Source organism: Pavona decussata, unplaced genomic scaffold (genome assembly GCF_977016875.1).
Source record: "Pavona decussata unplaced genomic scaffold, jaPavDecu1.1 SCAFFOLD_11, whole genome shotgun sequence".
In the NCBI taxonomy this organism is placed as follows: Eukaryota; Metazoa; Cnidaria; class Anthozoa; order Scleractinia; family Agariciidae; genus Pavona; species Pavona decussata.
The window spans coordinates 2,042,501-2,067,378 of record NW_028145434.1 but is presented as its reverse complement, the minus strand read 5'-3'; the positions used below and the strand labels follow the sequence as shown (position 1 = coordinate 2,067,378).

General features: G+C 39.5%; 1 protein-coding gene and 1 long non-coding RNA gene across 8 annotated transcripts in view; one reads left to right on the top strand and one right to left on the bottom strand.

The window, feature by feature from the left end:
- The window catches only part of LOC146488159 (uncharacterized), a 538,028-nt gene that overhangs the window by 327,529 nt on the left and 185,621 nt on the right, over nt 1–24,878 (bottom strand). The gene's annotated exons all lie outside the window — the stretch shown is intronic.
- LOC146488166 (uncharacterized) overlaps nt 1–24,878 on the top strand; it is a 131,545-nt gene that overhangs the window by 44,927 nt on the left and 61,740 nt on the right. The window contains exon 2 of the long non-coding RNA XR_014867065.1: nt 20,417–20,898. This is a non-coding gene — a long non-coding RNA (uncharacterized LOC146488166). The remainder of the gene's footprint in view (nt 1–20,416; nt 20,899–24,878) is intronic.

Here is a 24,878-nt window from a genome sequence, read left to right as displayed (position 1 = left end):
TCTGTTTGATCCCTTCAAATGCTAGCATCATTTACAATCAGAGCAAGAATGGCAATGCAAGAAACTTGGCTGCTGGGACTGGGTTGGGATGATGAGTTCCCAACTGATTTGAAGAAGAGATGTCAAGGGTAGTTTCATGAGTTGCCAGAGCTTGCTGGAGTTCAAGTTCCGAGGTGTTACATGTATCATGCGAAGAAAGCGTGTTGTTGACAGCTCGATTCACACAATGGCGGACGCTTCACAGTTGGCGTAGGCAGCAGTCAGTTATGTCTGGCATGAAGATAAGAGTGGAGAAGTAACAGTGTGGTTTGTTGCAGCTAAAGCCAAGGTTGCCCCCACAAAGGAAAGCATCCCCCGTTTAGAGTTGATGGCAGCAGTGTTGGGCGTCAGATTGTGGAGGAAGGTAGCAGAGCTGTTACAGATCCTGTTTGAGGCTTGTATAATATTGACAGACAGTGAGAATGTTGTTTGTTTGATTCAGGGACAGTCCTGGAGGTACAAGACTTTTGTCACAAACAGAATCTCAGAGATTTATCAGAAGTCAGATCCTCAACAGGGGCGTCATGTTCGCACTGACTTTAACTGTGCTGACGACGCAACCTGAGGTCTACATGCAAGTCAGTTGACTGTCAACCACCGCTGATTTTGTAGACCTGAGTTCTTGTACCCCACCCCAGAATGCTGGCCCCAGAAGAAACGCATCCGAAAAGAAGAGACTTCTGAAGACTGCCAAGCAAATATAGCCAAGCCGAAGATGACGTTCGCAACTGATGTTTCTGAACCGTTAATGGATCCATTAAAGTACTTCAGCTGGACCAGACTGATAAGATTCACTGCGTGGGTGATGAGATTTGTTGCCAAGCTGTCTACCAAGGTTAAAAGGAGGGACAACCTTCCCGAAGCATGGATGAAAGAGTCATTGACACCTGCTAAGTTAGATGAAGCTAGAGGGTTCTGGATGAAACAAGCACAGAGTGAGCGATTCCCAGAGGAGGTGCAAGACTTGAACAGAGGCAAGGAAGTGAGGAAGCAGAGCCATCTTAAAGCACTAACCCCAACCATGGTTGAAGCGGGCGTGTTATGAGTTGGGGGACAACTAACTAGAGCAGCTCTCCCTTACGATGCCATTCACCCAATGATACTACCAAAAAAGCATCACATTAATCGCCTAATTGTAGCAGATGTACACAATCGATGTCATCATGCAGGGGTAAATCACGTTTTATCACAAGTGCGACATCACTACTGGGTTGTGGATGGTCGTCAGGAAGTGAAGAATTGGGACAGAGACTGCACGGTGTGTGAAAAGCGGCAAGCAGAACTGACAGTGCAGATAATGGCAACTCTCCCAACATCCAGACTTGGAACAGCCGTAACCGCATTTGCAAAATTCTGTGTTGATTATGCTGGGCCGTTCATTACCAAGATAACACGAAGAGTTTCCGCCATCAGGTACTTATGCTTGTTTACATGTGCAGCCACCAAAGCCATGCATCTTGAGATGGCATTTTCTCTGAGTAGCGCAGATTTCTTGAATGCATTCAGTTGGACGGTGGCTACCAGGGGGAGACTAGAAGAAGTCACAAGTGACAATGATACCAACTTTGTGGGAGCCGAGAGGGAGCTGCGAGAGCTTGTTCAGTCAATGGATCATGAGGGCATTGCAGACGATACTGCTAACAAGGGATCTAGTGGAACTGGAATCTGCCCCTTGGTTCACACCTTGGAGGAGTGTTTGAGTCCCTGATTACAGTAGCCAATTGTTGGAAATGCTGGGCTGAACGATGATGAACTCCAAACTGCCATTAAAGAAGTAGCAGCACTAATGAACTCGAGACCGCTGACGTATAAGGAGACTGATGCCAGTGAAGAACCTGTGCTGACGCCAAGCCATTTCCTTGATGGGCAGTTGGGAGAACAGGTAACGCCTGATGAAGTAGCATTCAACCCTAGAAACCAATGGAGACTTATCCAGAGTCTTGTGAAGTTGTTCTGGAAGGGCTGGAGGGATGAATTTCTTGCGACGCTGAACACACAGAAGAAGTGGAGAGAGATACGTGACAACCTGAAAACAGGAGATGTAGTGCTGGTTGTTGATCAGAATGCGCGGCGTGCACATTGGGATCTGGGACAAGTTGCTGAGGTGTTTCCAGGCAAAGACGGGCAAGTGCACGTTGTTCAAGTAATCGTTTAAGGTCACAACTTCATCCGTCCAGTTACCCAGCTGTGCCCACTGAATGTACGATGCTGACGCTGAGGTTAGGATTCCCATGAGAGGAAGAGCTGTACCTGGATCCACTCTTCGGGGGACAGGGGGGGGGGGGGGGAGAATGAAGAGACAAACTTATCTGATTTGTGACATTTTCTGGTTATTGTTGTGAAGTCCCAGGCATTCGTGGTGGCGTGGGACCTTGACCGGATGTAAACTATCATGGGCTATTAAAAAATGCACATGGAATGTGCACATTTTCTTGTACGCAAGGCCAAACTAACCTTACTGTGATGTTAAAACTTACTGCAATGAGGGCTACTGCTAACTTTGTCCCGGACCTGTGAGAACACAGCTCCAGAGCTGGTAAATCCGTTAAGACTACATTTATTTTAACCAACAAAATTATGACATTCTCAGTTTTTGCAGCTATTGTTAAGTAGTGTTGATGTTTGGTTGGAAAAAATTGCGTGATTCTCGGAAAGCTATCGGGTGTTCCTCATGGAAATGAGTCGTGAAATTTTCCATTGTTTTCAGGTCATATGACTGTCATATGACAGGATGTTGTAACTGGAAAGATATGTCAGTCATGCGAATTATATGAACCATCACAGACGGCTCAACTTCAACATAAGAGAACGTTTCCAAAATATCCCCAGGTGTTGTGCTACAAGGAAGTGAATTGTGTATTAACAGTGATGGCGAAAGTATAAGGATTTGTTTGAGTTTTTTAATAAATGTAATAGTCGAAGAGCATAAAAATAAAGCTAACCTCGCAATAATTATATCTCACTGTACTTCCATGGTGTAGTAGTTGCTGTTTGTGCAATCATTTTGCTGTTTTATTGATGCATTTTAGTGAGGGTTATAATTTCCTGTGTCCTTCCAGTAAAGAAGGCAATGATCTTGTTAATACAGTGTATATCAAGGCCTTTCATAGCGGTGTTTGAGTTTGCTGATTTTTTTTTGTAGTTATTAATATTGGTCCAAAATCATAAGAAAATCGAAATAATTAATTTAATAATAATTAATTCCAAATAATTATTTCAGAACATTCAAACAAGGGATTGTGCACTGTCGCGGCCTTTCCTACATTGCAGCACCATTGTTTTCATGGCAAAGTTTCATAACTAGTCCCTCGATTAACTATGGTTATTTGGGCACACACCTGCAGACACTAAGCAAAAAAAAACCAGAATATTTTGAAATTAACACGGGTTAAGAGTGGAATAACAATCTAAATCAGGTACATATAACACTTTTAAACAGTGTGCGGAAAAGGTCATGACACTTAACCAGGTGCTAGTTAAATCTCCAAGGAATTAAAGTGCTAATCAAAGATGAAAGCCGCGTCTGCGAATACAACGTGAATTCAAAGCATACCTGGAAGCTGTGTGGAAAGAAAATGATGTAGATTCCCATTTACAGTGAAGCTCAAATAACATTTTTAGCTGTGAGGGCAGAAGAAATAATTTACTTATCACATGAAGCAATAAACAAGCCAAATCTTAACTAGACAATCCCATTCACACATCACTAAAGAAGTCACAGGGAACATGGACAAACTTCTCAAAGTTGTGACTTACTGGCCTCATAAATCTGTATGCAGGTCTGCAAAGGCAAATCCATATCAAAGAAGAAGGAAAATTAATGATGCAACACCACCTAATCACTATGATGCACTTGAGAATGTTGCTGGCTAATAATTAGCCAGCAACATTCTCAGTTGCTGAATTGCCTTTAAACATGACATGATGCCCTAGCCTGCTATACTGTGTAAAGAAGTTACAGTACCTCCTTGTCTTTAAAGAAAGATGAGCAGTAAAGCAACCGACTGCACAAGAGCCATACTGAAGGTAACCACTGATAGGTAGGCTTAAGTCCGCACAAGAAACTACTTTGTAAGGAATTGATCAAAAAGACATGCTCCTCCTTAGTCCTATTCTGTGAGATGGTGGGCATTTGTTATGAAATGATGATGAAAGAAGCCCAAACTCAGTGCTACACCTTGATACTGTCTCTCAATTAGAGATGGCCAGGCAATGCAAGGACTTAACACAATAAACCAAAGGAAGTTGTGCAGTACTAAATTAATACTAGATCACAGTGTTGCTCTTCTACCGAAAGAAGCACAACTTAATACATGTAGTTCATAGTAACATGGAAACTTCTGGGGATTAAGCTCCATAAAAAACATACAAACAAACAAGCAAAAAACTGAAACAATGGGATAAAACTTTTCTGTAAAAGCTATGATAGAATACCAAACAACAGTGACTATGTTTCTATGTTTAACTTAGTGATGACCACTCCAAAGAATTAACAAAAAAGCAAAAAGTAGCCTTTGTGACAAGATACAGAAGAACCTTCTCAAACTAACAATATGCATATTTATTGAATTATTGACATCGAAGAGGAAAACAGAGACTACCTGTACATGTTGGATGTGCCTTGTGCTCATGCTTCAAATATATAGTATTAAACAACTATGTAAACATCACGCTACATCAAGTTCAGGAGTTTACTCCCAAAAAATCAATCACATTCTTCACAAAAAATAAATGTTAAGTTATTTGTCAATTATCCTGGATATTTTTGCCAAGTACAATACATGTATACCTGGTTGACAAAAATTTTTTTCCCCAATTCACAAAAATGTTATCAGCATCATTGGATCATTATTAGAGTGTATGAGACAACTCAGTGGTAAGTTTGTAAATAATAATTATTGCTGGCAAGCGTTAGCAACATAGCACACTATTCTAAATGACAAAGTGGAAAAATCCAAAATTTGTAGGTTGTACGTAATATTGGAAGCATTCGCAGTTGGTTGGTTTTATAGTATCCAGGATACCCATGCCTGCAATGAAATCACCTAAAATTGCAAGTGGAAAGAGACCTGACAAGATCTAGCTCACAGAGTTCCCAGTAGATCACATTTGTGCCTTATCATGCCACACTGACATCAGTGATGGACAGAAAAGTAGTACGAAAGTAATTATTCTTTGCTGGTTGAGGCAAATCATTTGCAGGCAATAAATGTGACCTTTGTGTCAAAATCTCTGTATGTTGAGGTAAAAAATTCGACCTTTGAGTCATATACTTAGCTGAACATTTTTCAATAATAATAATAATAATAATAATAATAATAATAATAATAATAATAATAATAATAATAATTATAATAACAATAATAATAATAATTGTGTCGATAACAAAATGCTTGAAAATGATTGGTTCTTAATAGCCCATATTAGTTTTGCTATGTAACTCCAAAACTGTCTGATTTGACCTGTCCGATTACTAGAAGCTTGTAATCGGACAGGTCAAATCGCACAGTTAAAGAACCAATGAAAATCAAGTAGCAAATGCCACTAGCCAATGAAATTTCACTACATGGCACATGATAACCAATCAAAAGAAAAGAAAAAATTTTGACCAGGTTAGCTGTCCAGCTTCAACTGGAAAAGAAAAATGGAGGAAACTACGTTAATAAATATTCCACAATTAATTGATAATAGGACTTCGTGTTGTACAATTCAGGGGTAATCCGGCTCGTAATTTCAAATCCACTTACTCGCCCAATTACTCGCCCGATTTAACTCCCTGAATTGTACTCCACTCAGTCCTATTACCATAACTAATTAAATAATAATAATAATAATAATAATAATAATAATAATAATAATAATAATAATAATAATAATAATAATAATAATAATAATAATAACCTATAGTGCTACAGCTGTGCATGTATGTATTTCTAATAGTTAACCAAAAGCAGTTAACAAAACTAGTAAGATAGTATTAATACTCACTTATATAAAAACAGATGCAAAGTAAGAATCATTTAAAAGCAATGACTCAATAAAAAAAGTCTTAACTCTGGTTTTAAAAGAACTTAAGCAGGCTGTAGTTCTTATATCAACTGGCAGATTATTCTTAAGTGTGGGTGCAATGACTGAAATGCATTAATGTATTGTTGAAGGGTGGCCAGTAGTGATATCAGAACAGATATTAGAGTATCATTGTTGTGACATTTACAGCATAAAAAATGGAAAAGGCCAACAAGCCTTAAGGGTTTTGACGAATACGGATGACACCCATTATCTTTCATTTCTTGTGGGCTTTTTTGGTATCCTATAATTTGTCAGTATTTTGATCCTGCTTTATTTAATGCCAGCACTTACTTTTACATTGAAAATCCTAGTTATTTAATGTCATAACCCACCCATTAATTTAAGTGCCATTTTATTGGCACACATGTGGTGCAAAAATCACAGGATGGTTATCACACAATAACCCCCAACTGCCTCCATGTTTGTCCTCTGATTTTTTCCATTGAAAAGAAGCAAAGCCAGCAGAAAAAAAGCCTTTTCATCTTTATTTTTTTAAATGGAATAAAAACAAACTGGTTTTGTAGAGTAAAAATGTGATTTTTTTCACTGAGACTGAGACTGACTTACTTTTTTTCCAGCCAAGTTTTCAAAAAAGTGCATGGGAAAAATGCGAACTACGTAGAAAGCTAAACAGCAACAAATTTTCAAGTTTTTGATCTGAGAGGTACGTATTGTGCAGTTCCAGAAAGTATCCATACTCCCCCCACGGAAGGTTTATTGTTTTGCACCCACCGTCCCCCCTAAGAAATTACAGTTTACATGTAGATTCATACTCATACTTTCAGTTTCTGATGACCTTTCATGGGGTAGGATTTTTTCTGGAACTGCACATTTGTGAGAGTTTATTTCACATGACAGTTTCTCAAGTTTTGCAGGTCCAATCACAATAAAAATAAAGTTACTAAAAACCAATGAAATGTAGTCTGGCACACTGGCTTTTTTACAAGCGTTTTTTTTGCCAAATATGAAAATTAATTGGAGAGTTATAAAATAAATAAACCCCTTTCTGGCTTGCCATATGGTACGTCGGCTGATAATGTCCTTGGCTGAGAGATTGTCCTCGAAATTTCATATTTACCCCCGAAGCTTCGCTTCTCTGCCAAATATTTATTTTTTGGACAATCTCTCAGCAACGAACATAATCAGGTGACATACCAGCCGCCTGAATTGAATAGTATTAATTATTTACTAAATAACTAATGTAAACATCAAATCTGAAAAAAAAAATTTGTGTCTAAAAATCATTTCCTTGCAAATATAGAAAATTAATTTACAAAAAAATGCATTAGTTCCTGGTCTGTTTAAGAGTGCTTTTAATTCGCTACTAAAGATGGAAGATAAGCCCTAAAACAACAATATTATTACTAGTGGAGAGTACTTTCTGGAAAAAAGCGGTGTAATCAATGATCAAAAGTTAAATTCTCCTTGACAGGTGCCTAACATTTCTATGTGATTCCAAGGAGAGTTGACAATTGTCCACCTATAATTTGATTTCACCAGGGCATTACAAATCGATATTCTTGATAATCGATATAAATCGATTTTTGTTGATACTAATATTATTAACTAATTATTATCGAAAATCAATAAAAATTGATTACAAAAACTGGTGTGACTATCGATTTTGATCGATTATGTAATTAGAGTTTGATTTCTATCGATTTTTATCGATTTCTATTAATTTGTATCAAAAGAGCATGTCGTTCCTACTCGCGTCTACCAGCTTGCATTTGACAGCCGCGCGCAAAGCCCCCAGAAAAGGAGTTTTAAGATTGTAGTAGCCGGAGAAAAACTCAAGATGCAAATAAGTAAGTTAGCAGAAAGATAATGGTAGGTAGGTAGGTAGACTTAACGCAGCCACTTTGTTTAGTCTGGTTTTACAAAGCCTGCTACCTGGAATCCACTCTCTGTGTCTCTTAAACACATTGTTTAAACTGAGGAGCCTTTTTAGTTCAGCTAAAAAGGGCCAAGGTTCCCTGCAATGACTTAGGGTTATTTTACATCACGTGTGTAAGATCATGTTTTAGATTATGCGATCCCTGTGTATTATTATTCACTCCCAAATTATTTAGTCAATGTCAACTAGAGAGAGTCTAGAAGAGGGCTTTAAAAATCATATGCCCCAGCCTCACCAGCCTCACTTACGATGAAGCTCTTCCTCACATGGAGATAGCGCCGCTAAGCGTTCACCGCAGTAATATTTGTGTCACGCTTTTCAACGAGATCCTAAGTGATTCAGATCATAGGAAACGGGCATTATTGCCGCATTCACATCAGGCCTGCAAATATTCACTCCGACGAACATGCAATTTTGACATTCCAAAAATAAACACGAAACGTGCAAGTAATAGTTTTATTATTGAGTCACGTTTTAATATAAATACTGTGTGAATTAATAATTTTAGATCTTGTAAATAGCTTTTCGAACTAAATCAAACTTAATAGCACTTTATTGTGTAGCATTATTATATATTTAGGTAATTTTTATTACTTAGATTTCAATGGTACACAATTCAGCCCTTGGCTGCCATTTATTGTTTTCAAAAAAATCTTTATCTTTATGTTTGGACATCTACTACTGTTACTAAAATTTAGTTTTAATCTTTTTGACCCAAGACAACAATAACAATAACATTTTCAAACCATAAACAGTTTAGCTGTTCGATTATAGCTATGCAATAGAGGACCTATCTGTGGCCGCTTTTTTATTTTTCGACAGAACATTTTTCCCTCTAACATGTAGCAACAGCTCCAGCAAGAAATGATTGCAATCTGACTTGTACTTGTGCGAACAGCCATGATGATAACAATGCCATCAATACACCGAGCAACTAAATTACACACGACTGACATGACAAAATGAAAGTCACCATGATGATGAAAATTATAGTTTGTTGAAACAGTAGGACTTGTAAATGTGCTTCAATAATTACAAACAGAAACAATATTTGAAAGAGGATTATATTTGCTGATATATGCCATCAAATGATACAGTTACAAAAGGTTATCAAGAAGAGGTCATGGTAGCATACAGTTATTATTTTGATTTTACTCCAGTAATCGATCAAAATCGATACTCCTATCCCAAATCATGTGATTATCGATATTTATCGATTATTTTAACTAATCGATCGACTAATATCGAATAATATCGATTAATACCGATTAATCGATTACATTTTCAATGATCGATTTTGATCGATTTGTAACGCCCTGATCTCACAAAGAAATTTAAGAAATTAAAAAAGAAAATCTACTTTTGACAGCTAAAATTGACCCTGACAAGAAAATGCTGAGTTCACGCTTGATCTGCGCTTTTGTTTTTGTTCCTTTGTACGAAAGAAGAAAATAGGAGAGTTTTACACCACAGCAGTTGTCAGCGTATTTCCCAAACAAAAGAAAACACGCTATTAATATAAACTTATTAAAAACAACATAAAACGCTTAATTATAAGAAGGGGGTATAACAAGCAATAATAAATCTATTACCTTACCTTTACTTTACACGTTCCTCGAGCCTCCTTTCAACCATCGAGATAGATAGATTCTAAAAGTGTTGGGATCACGTGATTCTGCAGACGATGAAGCTCACCACATAAGACCATAAGCTTTTTTAACAATTAGAAATTCCGTCTCCTGTCGCCAAGTTTAAGTGAGATCACACACAAGCCTGGCCAGAAACCTAAACTTTACGAAGTGGTGCCCAAGGAACCCGACACTGCACATATAACTCGAAAAACCAAGAACTGCCATCTCGTACCCAGATCTCCCACGAGATTACTTTAACCCGCAACTGGGGTAGGTGTGGAGACCGTTTTTAGCCCAAGTAGGGAGGGGCGAAGTGTTTTGGATCAAACAAGACTAGTAACCGATGACGACTAGCCTGCCAGCCGAGCTTTCTATTAGGTCAGCCGTGAGGGCGATCTCCCCTGAAAAGCTCTCACAAGGTTGCTGAGATCATCCTGCTACTAAATAAGTAACTATAGATTCAATTGATGTAAGTAAGAAAAGTGGCAAAAATATATAAAGTGAAGTGAAGTGAAGTGAAGTGAAGAAGATTCCTCTCCCGCTATAATCCTCGTAGGCTAGATGACGACAAAAATTGTAACACCACTGTCTTCTCTTCGGGGAAAAAGGATTAGTAAGTTCAGTGGTATTCTTCAGCTAGCTACGTCACACATGGAACACAATAAATATTTTTTTCTTAGACTCAGACAATGACGTAACCTTCCTCGCAGGCGTTCGTTTGCCTCGTCACGCAATCTTCCCTCCTCAGGAAAGATTACGTGACGAGCCAAAAAAGCGTCTGCGAGGAAGGCTAACAATGACAAGATTCGCTTTCCTCTTTCTTGCAATTTTCTCCTTGTCTTCGAGCAACAGAGAAAGTTTAAGTATTGAAAAAATAGCAGCACCACCTTCCTTGTGAGGAGAAGACAGTGGTATGACAATTTTGTTCTCACCGGGTACCTGTTGTCAGGAATCGTGGCTAGGGTAAGCTACCTGTACGCCGGTACCCAAGCGCGCACCAAAAAAAAAAATGGAATATTGAAACAAGAAAAACAAGAAAAAGGCAAACAAAAGGAAACCAACAATAAACCTACTGCGATACAATGCAATCCGGATTTTTCGGACCCTCGATTAGACGGAACTCCGCATAAATCGAACAAAAGGTTGTTTTAACTGGACTTGCTTCACTCGAACACTATAACTTTACCCCCGATTTCCGATTTCTCGAAACCTTGATAACTCGAAACTCCCTTAAACTGTAACCAATTCTCGATTTTCCAAGGGACAACTGACCCTCTCGTATGTAACTTGAACCTATGGAGATTTAGAAATCACTTATGTGAACTATCCATTTGTTCTGTTCAGCCGATTTGCCTTGGCACCTTTTTGTTCTGTACTTTTTAGACTTTTTAGTTCGGAAGAAACAACCTCTGAACAATTTTATTGTAATTTGACGCCACCTTCGATATGTCGAACTATTTTTCGTTTCCCTTGGATTTTCAAGAAATGGGGATTGTACTATAGTTTAATATCCGGAAGGGTACTAAAAATATTAATACGGGGAGGCTCCGCCCCGAGGTCCGACCCCTTTCCCTTTTATATACCATTTTTGGCAGAAAAGGTACCCCTTTCGTATACCTTCCATCGGAAAATAATGAAAGGCCCTTTTAAACTGACCTAAATGACAGATTTCCCGACCCTTTCATATACTTCGACTCGTGAAATTCCTACCCTTTCATACCTGAAGCGTGAAAAAGGTACCCCTTTCGGGCGGAGCTACCTCGTATAGGTCATTATAGGGAGTACCCCCCTCCCCCCCACCGGGGTTTAATAACAACACAATCTCTGGGAGACTTAGCCTGCGAGCAGTCTTATATTTTCGGGGCGAATGCCTCAGATCACGCGCACAAAGTGACGCCAAAACTATGCAAATTAAATAAGTGAACGAGGAGGTCCTTCCCTCCAAGCCCGCGTTTCTCGCGGCTAGAAAACGTGCGCTAGTAACAGAACTTAGGAGAAGAACCAGACTGCTCGCAGTCTATGGGAGACTTGTATCCCCGCACACCCCGCTTATTTCTTTCAATTTTTTTTTTTTTAAAATAATCGACATGATTGGTAAACAAAATGTTGAGGCAAGTAAATTAGACTGGTCACAGTCCCATTTTTCCTCTGGCCTTTTCGAGACTCGCACGCTTCGATCGAACTCCCGCCATCTTGAACACTATCTGGGGAGAGTGTCTAAACTACCGAGGGGGACCCTAGTCAGTTACAGTTGCATGGATAATATGGAAAAAATCGTCAAAAACACAACTTGGCAAAAAGTTCTGAACATCAGCTCAACCAGCAGAAAAAAGGGATGCCACTGCCGCAATAAAGACAACTGCCCCTTGGGCAACAACTGCCTCGCGTCGGGCTTAGTTTACAACGCCAACGTCACAACAAAGAAAGACATCACGGGAAGAATGCTATATACCATACTGACGGCAGACTGATCCCAACGGCGGAGGTGACGAGCTTGATAGAGTAAACAACAAAGGCTAGAATAACTGAAATATATTTGTATAAAACAAAAAAAAACAAATTTTTGCCCGATATTTCAGTTTGCAATACAAACATTCCTCGGGGGTTGAACGAAAAAGAAAAGTGAGAAACATTTTTCTCACAGAAAAATAATTCTCACTTTCTCTCTCGTTCAGCCCCCGCGGAAGGTTTGTATTGCAAACCGAAATATCGGGCAAAAATTTGTTTTTTTAAACAAACATATTTTAGTTATTCTAGCCTTTGTTGTTTATTCTATCAAGCTCGTCACCTCTGCCGTTGGGATCAGTCTGCCGTCAATATTTTGTATTTGAAATAATTTGCTGATCCAGTTCTACAAGTGATCCGGCACCACTCATCGGTTTGTCGCTGTGGAATTGCAGATTTTATTGGAAAAATACTATGTCGGTCAAACAGAAGAGACATTTTCAAAAACAATGACACCCAGTATGAAGTCTCATTTCGGAACAGGAACTACGCAAACCGCACAAAACTGTCGAAATACATCTGGACTCCAAAGGACAACAAGACAGACAACACGATTTGAAAAACTGTGCCTAACTGTAAAAACGTCCCGGCTACGCCCCTGGTGGCATAACCCCCCCCCCCCCCCCCCCAGGGCTCAATTTGACTCTGGTTGAGGGTTGATCGCTCAATGTGGTCTCTCGTGTCACTCACAAACTCCAAATCCAAAATTTTGAATTAGCATTTTGATGATTTCGTTGACTGTTTTTTCTCAAGAATGATACAGTATGCGCGATTTCTTTTCAGAAGAAAAAAAGCATGTTATGGTTTTCTTAGGCTTTAAGTCAAAATGGGACAAGAAAATTCATGGAGAATTCGAGGCAGTTTGCAAAAAAAGTCGTATGTCGAAATTCACTCTTGCAGTTAACTAAGTCCAATTCTCTCGAACCCTCAATGAATATATACACGTGCAAAACAAATTGACTTTAAATGGCTTGAAACTCCACGAAAACGCATTTTAACCCAATGACATGATAGACAACAACACCATGTGATGTCGAATAGAAGAAAGATCCTCGCAAGTAGTTGCGAAAAGAAAGCCTGAAAAAAAATCAGGCTTTAACGGGATTCGCACCGGCCCCACGACCTCTGTGATGCCGCCAACTGAGCTATCAAGCTAACTAGGAGCTGGTCATATTGTGAGTTTGCAACTACTTAAGTTGCGGACTATCGCGAGGATCTTTCTTCTTTTTGATCTTTCACCCGCACTCCGAAATATATGTTTCATATATTTATATTCAACCATGTGATGTGTTATTTACTTATTTAGTAATTGGAGTTTAATTTTTTGCTCAAATTATCAGTTTTAATAATAGGAACATACAAACATATCGTTTGTTCAATCTCTTTTGTATAACAAGGAAGTCTTTTGTTTTCTTCTGCAAGTCAAAAGAAGTATAACCCTAAGTTATCTCTACCCAGGTAAGAATAAGTTGAGTTTTCGGTTATCCCTTTGAAAGTTAATCAGGTCAATTATTCTGTGGGTTTCTGGCACTTTCTCGTTCACCCAGAGGTATGATGCGGTGTGTGTGTGTGTCAGTAACACTGAGTGGGTGCCGACTCCGTTACTGACTGATGTGCATATCCAGTGGGAGCATTACCGCTAACCAGTCTCGCCGGTTATCATCCTCGGCTGACAGTTTTTGGTTTTCATAAATAACGATCTGCCAGGATGGAGGCAGCCCATTAAAATAAAGTTCTTCTCTAGACGATCTGGTTATTTCAATCTCAGAATCATAAGTTCCAGCTCACCGCTGCCGAATAATTTTCTGTTCATAAATGGCCAAAATAATTAGTTTAGGTGATCAAATGGTGATGAGTTAAATTAAGGAATGTTTTTAGATATTATGTGATCAATAATCATAAACATTTGTCAGGTTTGGAGCATCTTCACTCTGACAGAGAGAAACATCTACAAGAACCTGTTCCAGAAGACTGGTAGTTATTTTTGCAGGGAATTCTATTGCAAGACTTAATGGGATTGCAATGCTCTTTGAAGTTGAAGGTCATGTGACCTGTCTTGCTCAAATTCAGTATAGAATATCAGAAAGAAATATCGCCTAAAAAGTATGTATTGCCTCGATAGCTAAAATAAAAACTAAAATAAATTCTAAATACACGGTTGTCGGAGTTCTTTCTACTTTAACTTTTCCTGTTTTTGTATGTATTGTAAGCAGGTTGTAGCAATGACAGAAAAATAAATAATTTGAATAATTTATTACAAGAAGTTCAGTTTTTCAGATCCCGGCTCAGGTTAAGCAACTCTCGTTTTTGTATGTCAGTGCCATCCTCGGAGACCTACGGAGAGATAGTGGGAAAAAGAGTTGGTCGGTATCGATACTAAATATTCAATATCGTAGATGTTAGATTTCCCAAAAAATATCGATACTCGCGATGCCAATACCTCTCGATACTACTCACGTGACCACTCCGAACAAAGAAACAGACGTTTATATTGCCCACTGCATTCAAGAAAATTCCTTTCTCAATGAGGTGTAATTTTTGGTAATTCCAAGAATTGTACTGTTTTCTGGTACAAAATTAATACTTTTTTCTATTTATTTATATGCTATTAATATGAAGTATCTTATACCAGAAGCTTGCGCATTTTTTTTACTTGTTTTTATTTTTTTCTTCCCTTTTATCTACCCCCGGGCCTCCGAGGATGCTAACTATGTAGTATCAGAAAACAAATGTATTCGATATTTTTATTTAACAGTTGTATCAGTTTTTCATTCGACAATTTGAAAGCAAACATCATCTTTTTCTTTTTCTTGAATGTTTTCAAACTACACTTAATAGTAAGGAAGATTATTTTCTCGACAAAATGGAATGATAGCCATTAGACAGCAGTACAGGAATAAACCTCGCTAACAAATTGTAACGATTGAATGACTGTAATTACTGTTGTCGTGATTTGCAATAAATACCATTTTGACTCTTGCTTTCCCATACTGTTTTGTTATTTTTGGATTTAAAAATAAATAAAGGTTGTGCTTGTACAACCTTTTAGATAACACGCGAGTTTTGGAGGTCAGTTGTAAGCTTGTGTGGACCCCCGCCAGCCGTGGGTAAAGGTCATGTAAGCCCGACTTTTCTTTTCCTTATTTGTTTCACTGTAAATTCATTAGGTGTACATACACACTGCGTGAAATACAGAATACGGTGCTATGAGTCTGTATACATCACGTGTACGGAGACATATACTGAAGTATAAAGACACCGGCGTTTAAGGCCTGTGTAATGACGAGCAACGTCTGACTGCTTATAGTTATGTACACCTAATCCTGGTACAAATGTATACGACCCTTATATTTTGTTGGCATACCCTGACGAAAAAGTTTTTTTTAATGTCAATAACACGGGGAGTGCTTGCACAATCTCCCGAGCCAGAGGCTCATGAAAAAGTGCTTGACAGCAACCTAGATCGAAATATTGATTTATGAGATAGAGATTTATTTTTGGAAATATTGATTTATGAGGAGAAGGGTAAAACGGAGTACCCGGAGAAAAACGTCTCTGTCTCTGGACGAGAACCAACAACAAACTCAACCCACATATGATGCCGAGTCCGGGAATCGAACCCGGGCCACATTGGTGGGAGGCGAGGGCTCTCAGCACTGCGCCATCCCTGCTCTTTCATCCCTGATCGTTATACAGACCTTATACTTCATGCTAAGTCCTTATTTTCTCCGGACGTGACTTTGTGTACTGAATATGTAAGACCCCAGTAAGGGAAAAACCGATGATTTCATGCATTAGGTGTGTTGTGGTTGGTGTTAGACTACTTTTTATTTCATTGGCTGCCAGGTGCCACTCGATAGTGAAAGGTTCTTTTTCAGAGAAGTTTTGAACTAGAACTTCTGAACTTTTGAACTCGGTGCCATACTAAAGTGCTTTTGCGCGGCTTATGACTTTGCGAGGAAAGAACATCTAAGCAAGGGTTATGGAAATCCCCCCCCCCCCCCCAAAAAAAATGGGGGTAACCATGCATTTTTTAGAGATAATTAAGCAACAATTAATCTAAAAAGCAGTGAAATACAAAGCAATGTATGGCGTTTTTTTTCCATATTGAAGCTTGATTATCTCTGAAAAATGCATGGTTGCCCCAATTTTCTTTTTGGATACCAAAAGCACTTGCTAAGTTCTGCTTTTCTCCGCATAGTTTTAAACCACGCACAAATATCGCTGTATTGGTAGCCCCCACGCATAGGAAACCAGAGTATCACAAGATGCACGGAACGTATGCGCAGTCACAATAGTAGGCACCGTCCTTAAAGTAATGTGCTATGGACATCAAGAAAGCTGCACAGTGTCAAGTGCAAATAATGGTTATAAGCTACATGTAGTTACCCTGGGTGTAATGCGAATGTGTAGCTTCATGATGAAAACTATACCGAGGTATTGGCTGTTAGTGTCACTGAGGTGACTGAGGTAGTTCATCGTGAAGAAGGGTTGCCACGATTAACGCTTAATGCCCTAACAGTGATCAGCATCAAATTTCTCCTTGCAACATAAGGCTTATTCAAACCCTGAGGTCATGAGAATTGAGGACCGATATGATCACACAAGGTGAATTCTCTTGATATTTTAATAACTTCTTCCCAGTACTTTTATAAGAAAAGTATGGCATTGGGGACAAGATAGGAGAATTTGTTCTTTGATAATGGGGGTTAAAGGGTTAATACTGATTATAAACAACTCAGTGTATCTCGCAATGCGAAGTTGCTAACAAAAAACCAAGGGAACATTGTTCCTAAGAGACCCGCTTAATAAGGTGTTCATAACCAAGACAAAATTAAGACAGCTTACAATTCCTCCAAACAGCACTAACCCAGCTGCGATGTTTTGATTTTTATACAATAAAACAGTGTAAAACTCGCGTTGTGATTGGTGGAGCGAAGTTTGTGATCAGAGTATTGACGCACGATTGACGTCATGGAGTGGTGTGACCGGTCCACGTGATCAGAGTCTAGAGTCCATCCAGAGTGACTAGTCAACAAAATTTTGCAAATTGTTTTTGCGAGTAGCAGACAAACACAGGCAAATTTTTGCAAGAAAGGAAAACTGTCGGACGAAAAATTGGATAAAGACCGTTGAGAGTGACCTCAACCATGTCAAAAAATACTAGAGATTTGCCCAAATTTGTAGCCGATAGAAATGAAAATAAAATAAAAAATAAACCACTTTATTCAAGTGACAATGTCTTTAGCGCAGAGCACTAATTGGGGACACTGTCCAAATCGAATTGGAATTTAGGAGTGTTGGCTTTTGAGGAGAGGGGAAAACAGGAGTACCCGGATAAAAACCTCTCGGAGCAAAGACGAGAACCAGCAACAAACCCAACCCACATATTACGCCGAGTCCGGGAATCGAACCCGGGCCACATTGGTGGGAGGCGAGTGCTCTCACCACTGCGCCATCCCTGCTCCCCTAAAATCCTCTAATGACGAGTAATCGATCACAAATCACAGTGAAGCGACTGACATGCTGTAATATTTTAGGGGCAAGAAATCCTTTTTGGAATAAAGGTTAGTTTGGAAAATATTGTTAGTGAAATTCGTTCGGATTATACTCTAATTTAGAGGATCACAACTGCGCGTGTGCAGAAATGGTCTTAAAGTTGGTAAATAGCCGACGATGCTTACACGCACAGCTCGCAGATACGTTCATCTCAGTTCCTTTTTGTTCACTGTTTGCTGGGTTTGGTCGAAATAATTCACCCATCATTTCCTTTTTAAAGCTTCCTTTTGGAGAAAAGAAAAGAACTGACCACCCGTCTACTTAGTTACGAAAGACGTTCTCGTGCCTTCAACTTACCAAACCGACAAATGATCCATTTACCTAAAATATACGATGACAGTTCTTCCGTTACGCATACACAACACATCCATACAGGAATCCAACCACTTTTCCGGATGTTTACCCCAGGGGAGGGGAGGTGCACCCCTAAAACAGCCATATAGGTATGCCCAGTGTCACTTTTTGATAGGGTACAGATTTTTTTACCTGGAATTAAGTATGGTTTGTACGAGTAAAATGGGTTTGGAAGAGCTACACAACTTCTAGTTATTTGTTTTCCGCTTTCATCTTGATCTTTTCAAAATTTATTGTAACGGGTTAACGTGATTTGTATTTGGAGGGTTTGCAGGGTCTAAAATACGGTATCGATGCAAGAAATCTGGTCTGAAATAGGGTAAAGGTTTCAAGAAGCGCGCCACACCCACCCACCCACTCATCCAACCAAATTTTAGGGAAGTAGCCACCCTGCGGATGTTTGTCACATAAAACTTGTTTAATGGCCTAGCTCCAACAAGTCTCCTCTAGCTTAGAGGTAGATCATCCAGACTAGTTATCGGAAGGATATAGGTTTGATTCCTTTTGGAAAAGCTCGGATTTCGTTTTGACAAGTATGCCCAGACTGTATCAGTGCGTTAAATATACTATCACATTCGTTGCACTCCTCATGTTACAAATGTACATGGTTGGTAACAGAAAACGAGACGGGAAGAGTGAACCCCACATACATACAAAGGAGTCTATCAATGATAACTTTATATGTCTACTTGTACTATAGGGTCAACCTGCATTGTTCTTTGGAGGACAATCCCTCGCTAGATAGTTTTAAACGGCATACAAGTTTTAAAGACTTCAGGCAGCTTTGTTGAACTGTAAAGTGGCCGTGTTTAAGTCAGGGTTCACAAAGTAAATATTGCTCATTAACAATTGTGAGGGATTTCCTAGTTTCATGTGCAGAAAGAAGACCCTGCAGTTCCCAGTGACTTTCAGTTAAATCTTCCGAAGTAAAGTTAAGGTGTTGTTTGAGGACAGCGACACAAACAAACGGATTTGTGATCGCACACGTTTAACATCACCTAAATTTCTTGGAGATCTCTAGAACTCGAATCATGCAGGTATGAAGCTATAGTGTGACCACTTGTCGTGCAATGCGGCAAACTTCTGATTACCCACATTACGGATCTCTAATTGTGACTGGCTAATTTTAAAGCTAGTTGAAGGTAGCTGCCCCTGTACAAAAGGATATGAGACCAAGTTTAGTTAAATAATCGCAACAACAATTCCGCCTGTCTTTTTCACACAGTTGAAATGCGATAATCTCTCTTGAGTGTCACATCGGATATCTAAACAATGGATAAAAATAACTTATATTAAATGATACGATGCTTCGGAAACTAATAGTTAATTGAAAATAAATATCATGGGGCAGCAGAGGGATTGGATGTCTCTTATCATGAAAGAGGGCGAAAGCAGCATGTTTTTAATAAATGCATTCTTTTTAGTTGCTATCAACAACAACAGTTTATTTGTATCGGTATTTAGCAAAATAGTTTTGCCTTAGACAAAAAAGCGTGATAAATCACGTTGACAATAATACAGCAATAATAAAATGATTAATGTGGCTACTGCATTAACAATTTGAGAATCGGAGTGATAGATTGCGTTTACGGGAAACGGCAAACGTGAAATTCGCGTTGCCGTTTTCATGATAAGACGAGTACATGGATGCAAAACAAACTTGAACTTTGATGCTACCGAAAAACGGTGAGCGGCAAATAAATGATAACCATGGTCACGAGGTCATTTCTCCAGTTCTGCCGTTAGTCGTAAACGTAATTCTAAATCTCTGTATTGTCTTAGGCTACGTACAATACGGAATATATTTACTAGGGTTTATCTAATTAGATAAGCTAGTTTAAATGGAGCCTTGACTTACAGTAATTTCACAGGAAATTTTATTAATAGTAAACCTATAATACACAGAAACGTTCGAAGAATATTTACAGTTCAATTCATTGATAATATTAATAGCCCTCACATTATAAGACAGACTATCAAACGCGTAAATATTTATTACATGAGAATAGCAGTGAAATAGACCAGAAAAAAACAAAAACAAAATTCATTTTCAGAGATAGAGGACAGGGACTGAAACTAGACCGCGTTTCAACCCTCTAATCTAACGCCCGAAATGGTTCTTAGGCCTAAAACTTGCTCAAACATCAATGCGAATTATTATTCTAACGCCTCACAATTGAAATTGAAAATCTGTAAGGGCAGTCTTGAAACATTTTGATTGATGAAATTTGCGAGCTTTTCGACGTATTTTAGCCGTTTTAAAACACAAATAACAAATAATCAGCGAATAAAAAACGATTCTTTATGTATTTGAAAACGCTCTCACAGTTTATTTTTTCAATTTCGCCCACAAGTTGCCTAGGTTGAGTAGTTTAAATCCTGAAAGTATCGTTGCAAAGTGTCTGACTAGATTTCGAGATAATCGACGTTATTTAAAAAGAAGTGCTTTATTTCACCATTGCCACGGTAACAGCTGTTGCTTGGAAACCAACAACAACATAAAAGTTGATCATACATTGGAAAGGTGGTGTAGTATGATGGAAGTCAAAGCAAGCCTTCCATGCGAAATATTGATTTGAAAAGATCCACCCCAATGTCAGAACCACTGTTGCGAGCCTTCTTAATAAGGCTTGAAATCTTTAATAAGGCTTGAAATCTTGTAGTCTTTGTTATTATATTCTTGATATATTGCACGTCTAGTCCTGGTCCCTTCGCGGCATGATTAGTAAGAATATGCGGTCAGGCGAGCTATTTAACTGACAACTGATTTACGTCTAGCAATAACTAGTGAAATAACTGGTATGTAGATGTGTTTCACAGTGAAGTTTAGGTCCGCTTAAAACTGTCACATGCACCAAAACCGAGTCTAATAATATGCCATTAACGCAAATAACCACCAGTGAGTCTTCCGGCGTAGAATTTGGGACATGTCAGTTTCTGAAAACCGGAACCAGAGCAACAATTGGTTAAAAGTGTGGAAGATAAGTGTTTCGTATGTGAATGCTTAATTGAGCAGTCGTTAGTGGGGAGAAGTTTTGGTGAAGGCCAAAGTAACGCCTGTATAGGAGACATCATCGAAGAAATCACATTTCTTTGCTAAATATACTTATTTCCTAACTGACCTTGCTGAACTACGTCGTCTATGTGTATCCTTGTAAATGAGATTTACGGTCACATATAAAAATTCTAACAGGCGTATATAGAGAAAATAAGAAACTTTGTTAAAAGATCTTCATTGATCTTATTTCCCAACATTATTTGGAAAAAAAGGCAGCGGCTTAATCAACTAAGCATTTCAGAAACAGCTTATGACAAGAGCGTTTTGTAGCTTTCTAATGTTCCAGTGTTTTAGTAAGGGATAAAATAAATTCCCGGGGTAAGGGGAAATGTGTGTTGGGAAGGTTTTCTCTTGACTCGATTGCTGAGCGTCTGTAAAAGGGTAGAAATAGAATACATCAACTAAACAAAAAAAAATCCCACTATTGACCCATGCCATGTGATTGACGTAGATGTTTACCCTGGCAGTTCAAGGATTGTTCAAGAATTCCTCGCAATTACAATGTTTAACGTCACCACGTTAGACTGTAGTGCAAAAAAACACTGAGGGCAAAGAAAACCAGAAAAAAACGAATGGATAATTCTGACTTTTGTTCTCGTAGACACGGGAAATACAAGGGAGGGAAAATTAATGTCAATGTATTAAAACAATCAACCAAAAACTTCGCGACCAATTCATTTCTCTCTGGTAGACCAATCACAGAAACTTCCCCTCTGCCAATTCATTCATCCATTCGTTCAATGCTTATAAGACTTCTTTTTACAAGCTGTCGTCTACCTAAGTAGTATATTTTATTTCTGGTTGGAGATGGGATTACCATTTATTTTTATGCTTAATGCTTTTTTCTCAGTTTTCTACTGGACGTTTTCTTTGTTAAACACCATGCCACTATGCAACTTTGGTTTTAACCACTTCTTTCGGAGGTGGAAAATTTAACAGCCAAATATTAAACCAAGAAACTGTCTTTCAGAAAACAACAACAAGAACCACAACATTTGCAATAGAAAACTTACATTTTTCAAGCATCATTTCAGCACTTTCCTTCTTTGCGTCCAAATTCAAGTGGATGTCATCACCAATTAGTATAAAAGGAGCCCAGTTCCTCACAGCACAGAACTGCTCGGACTCTCGTAGACACTTTATAGCCTGGTGAAGAGCTACACTGGCAGTTTTACCATCTCCAAGATGTTGATAGAAACTCTTCATGAACTCCAGAGTTGCCTTGTCTGAAATTGCCCAGAGTGAAGCTAGAACAGAACGAGCCCCAGCGGCCAAGAAAGCCCGAGCAATTCCGACGACACCCTCAGACTTGATCTCTCCTCTGCCACTATGACAACAACTAAGCACAACCAGTTTTGCTCGCAGCTTAACAGCTTCGACATCCGACATCTTCAAGATGTAGTCCTCTTCTTTAGGACCTTGGTTCCTTGCTTTGGATCTAGAATTTCGCACGTAACGTTTTTCCCATCCAGAATTTGGCGCCAAAGCAATTTCTCCCGTTTTCTCTCGTCCATGAGCTGCAATATGAACCAAAGCGGCCGAAGTAATTCTTTTTAACACCTCGTCTTTGGTTGCCTCTGTTCCTGTTAGTGGTGGAATCTTTAGAATTTCCCCTATCATCTCTACTTCCTCCTTGGCACAGGGAAGTTCGTTGAACTTTGGTTTTTTAACATCTCCCAGATCTGGATCTCCGACAAGCAGTACCTCCTGCTCACTTTTGCAGTCCTCAGGGCAATCAGTGATCAGCCTTAAACTGGTCAACGAAGGTACAGTGCGGATGCAGATAGAAGTGCTGAGTGCCGAGAATGGAGCCAGGCAAAGGGGACCATCGGGGACAATGATCAATTTGTTGCCTTGACACAAGTCTGCAATGGGTCCAAGAATTGCATCATGTAACGGTTGTAACGCATTGATGGTGCATTGTGATGACACTCCTTGCTTATCCTTATCCTCCTCATCATTGTTATAAACATCACGATTATCTAGCTCATCAAGTGAACGATTCTCACATTCTACGCGGACACGGACTCCAATTTCCTCCAAAGTGGTATTCATCAAGACAGTCACTGCATCTTCGTGCACTGTTCCTTGTTCCAATTCCCTTTCTCGAAACTCAACCTTGCTTCCCTTGCTGATAACCCAGAAAGTGATTTTGTTGCGCCTGTGCCCCAAGAAAACCGTTTTCGTAGATAACTTGTTTGAGATGTAAGAAATTGTTTCTTTAGGTTCAAGTGTCGCTGGTGAGGACTCTGTTAACCCATACTGTCTTTTTAAGACGTCGGCTAAAGTCTGTGCTCGACCTTGCTCCGCAGCACACAAGGACTCATCAATTCTCCCCAACCTCAATAGGCTTTGCCAAAGACCTCTGTAAGCACCATAATAAAGATCTCGAAAACTTATTTTTAAGGCATCTTCATGAGTAATGGAGGCTCTGACAACATCAAGTATATTTACACTAGCTTGATAACATTCGAAAGCTTCCTGAAACTTTCCCAGGACTTCGCAAACGTAACCAAGGTTACCATAGGTCTTACCTTCTCTGATTCTATCGCCTACTTCTATTGCTATTTTCAGAATATTTTCATAGTACTCTATGGCCTGTTTGAAGTTTCCCAGGCGTTGATAAGCGTTGCCGAGGTTGCCATAGGCACGACCTTCTCCGCATCTATCGCCTAGTTCTTTTGCTATTTTCAGGTCCTTTTCATGGTATTCTATTGCCTTCGGGAAGTTACCCAGGCTTTGATAAACGTTGCCAATGTTGCCATGGGCACCACCTTCTCCAGATCTATCGCCTACCTCTTTTGCTATTTCAAGACGCTTTTCATGGTACTCTATGGCCTTTTGGAAGTTGCCCAGGCTTTCATAAGCGTTTCCAAGGTTGCCATAGGCCTTCCCTTCTCCGGATCTATCGCCTACTTCTTTTACTATTCTCAGATGCTTTTCATGGTACTCTATGGCCTTTTTGAAGTTTCCCAGGCTGTTATAAGCGTTTCCAAGGTTGGAATAGGCTCCACCTTCTCCGGATCTATAGCCTACTTCTTTTGCTATTTTCAGACGCTTTTCATGGTACTCTATGGCCTTTTGGAAGTTGCTCAGGCTTCGATAAGCGTTGCCAAGGTTGCCATAGGCGGCACCTTCTCCGTGTCTATCGCCTACTTGTTTTGCTATTTTCAGATGCTTTTCATGGTACTCTATGGCCTTTTGGAAGTTGGCTAGGCTTTGATAAGCGTTACCAAGGTTGCCATAGGCCGCACCTTCTCCTGACCTATCGCCTACTTCTTTTGCTATTTTCAGATGCTTTTCATGGCACTCTTTTGCCTGTTGGAAGTTGCCCAGATTTCCATAGGCGATGCCAAGGTTGGCATGGGCCGCACCTTCTCCGGATCTATCGCCTACATCTTTTGCTATGTTCAGATGCTTTTCATGGTACGTAATGGCCTTTTGGAAGTTGCCCAGGCCTTCATAAACGTTGCCAAGGTTGCCATAGGCATTACCTTCTCCGGATCTATCGCCTACTTCTTTGGCTATTTTCAGGCGCTTTTCATGGTACTCTTTGGCCTTTTGGAAGTTGCTCAGGCTGAGATAAGCGTTGCCAAGGTTGCCATAGGCCTTACCCTCTCCGGATCTATCGCCTACCTCTTTTGCTATTTTAAGATGCTTTTCATGGTACTCTATGGCCTTTTGGAAGTTGCTCAGGCTTCGATGAGCCTTGCCAAGGTTGCCGTAGGCCCTACCTTCTCCGGATCTATCGCCTACCTCTTTTGCT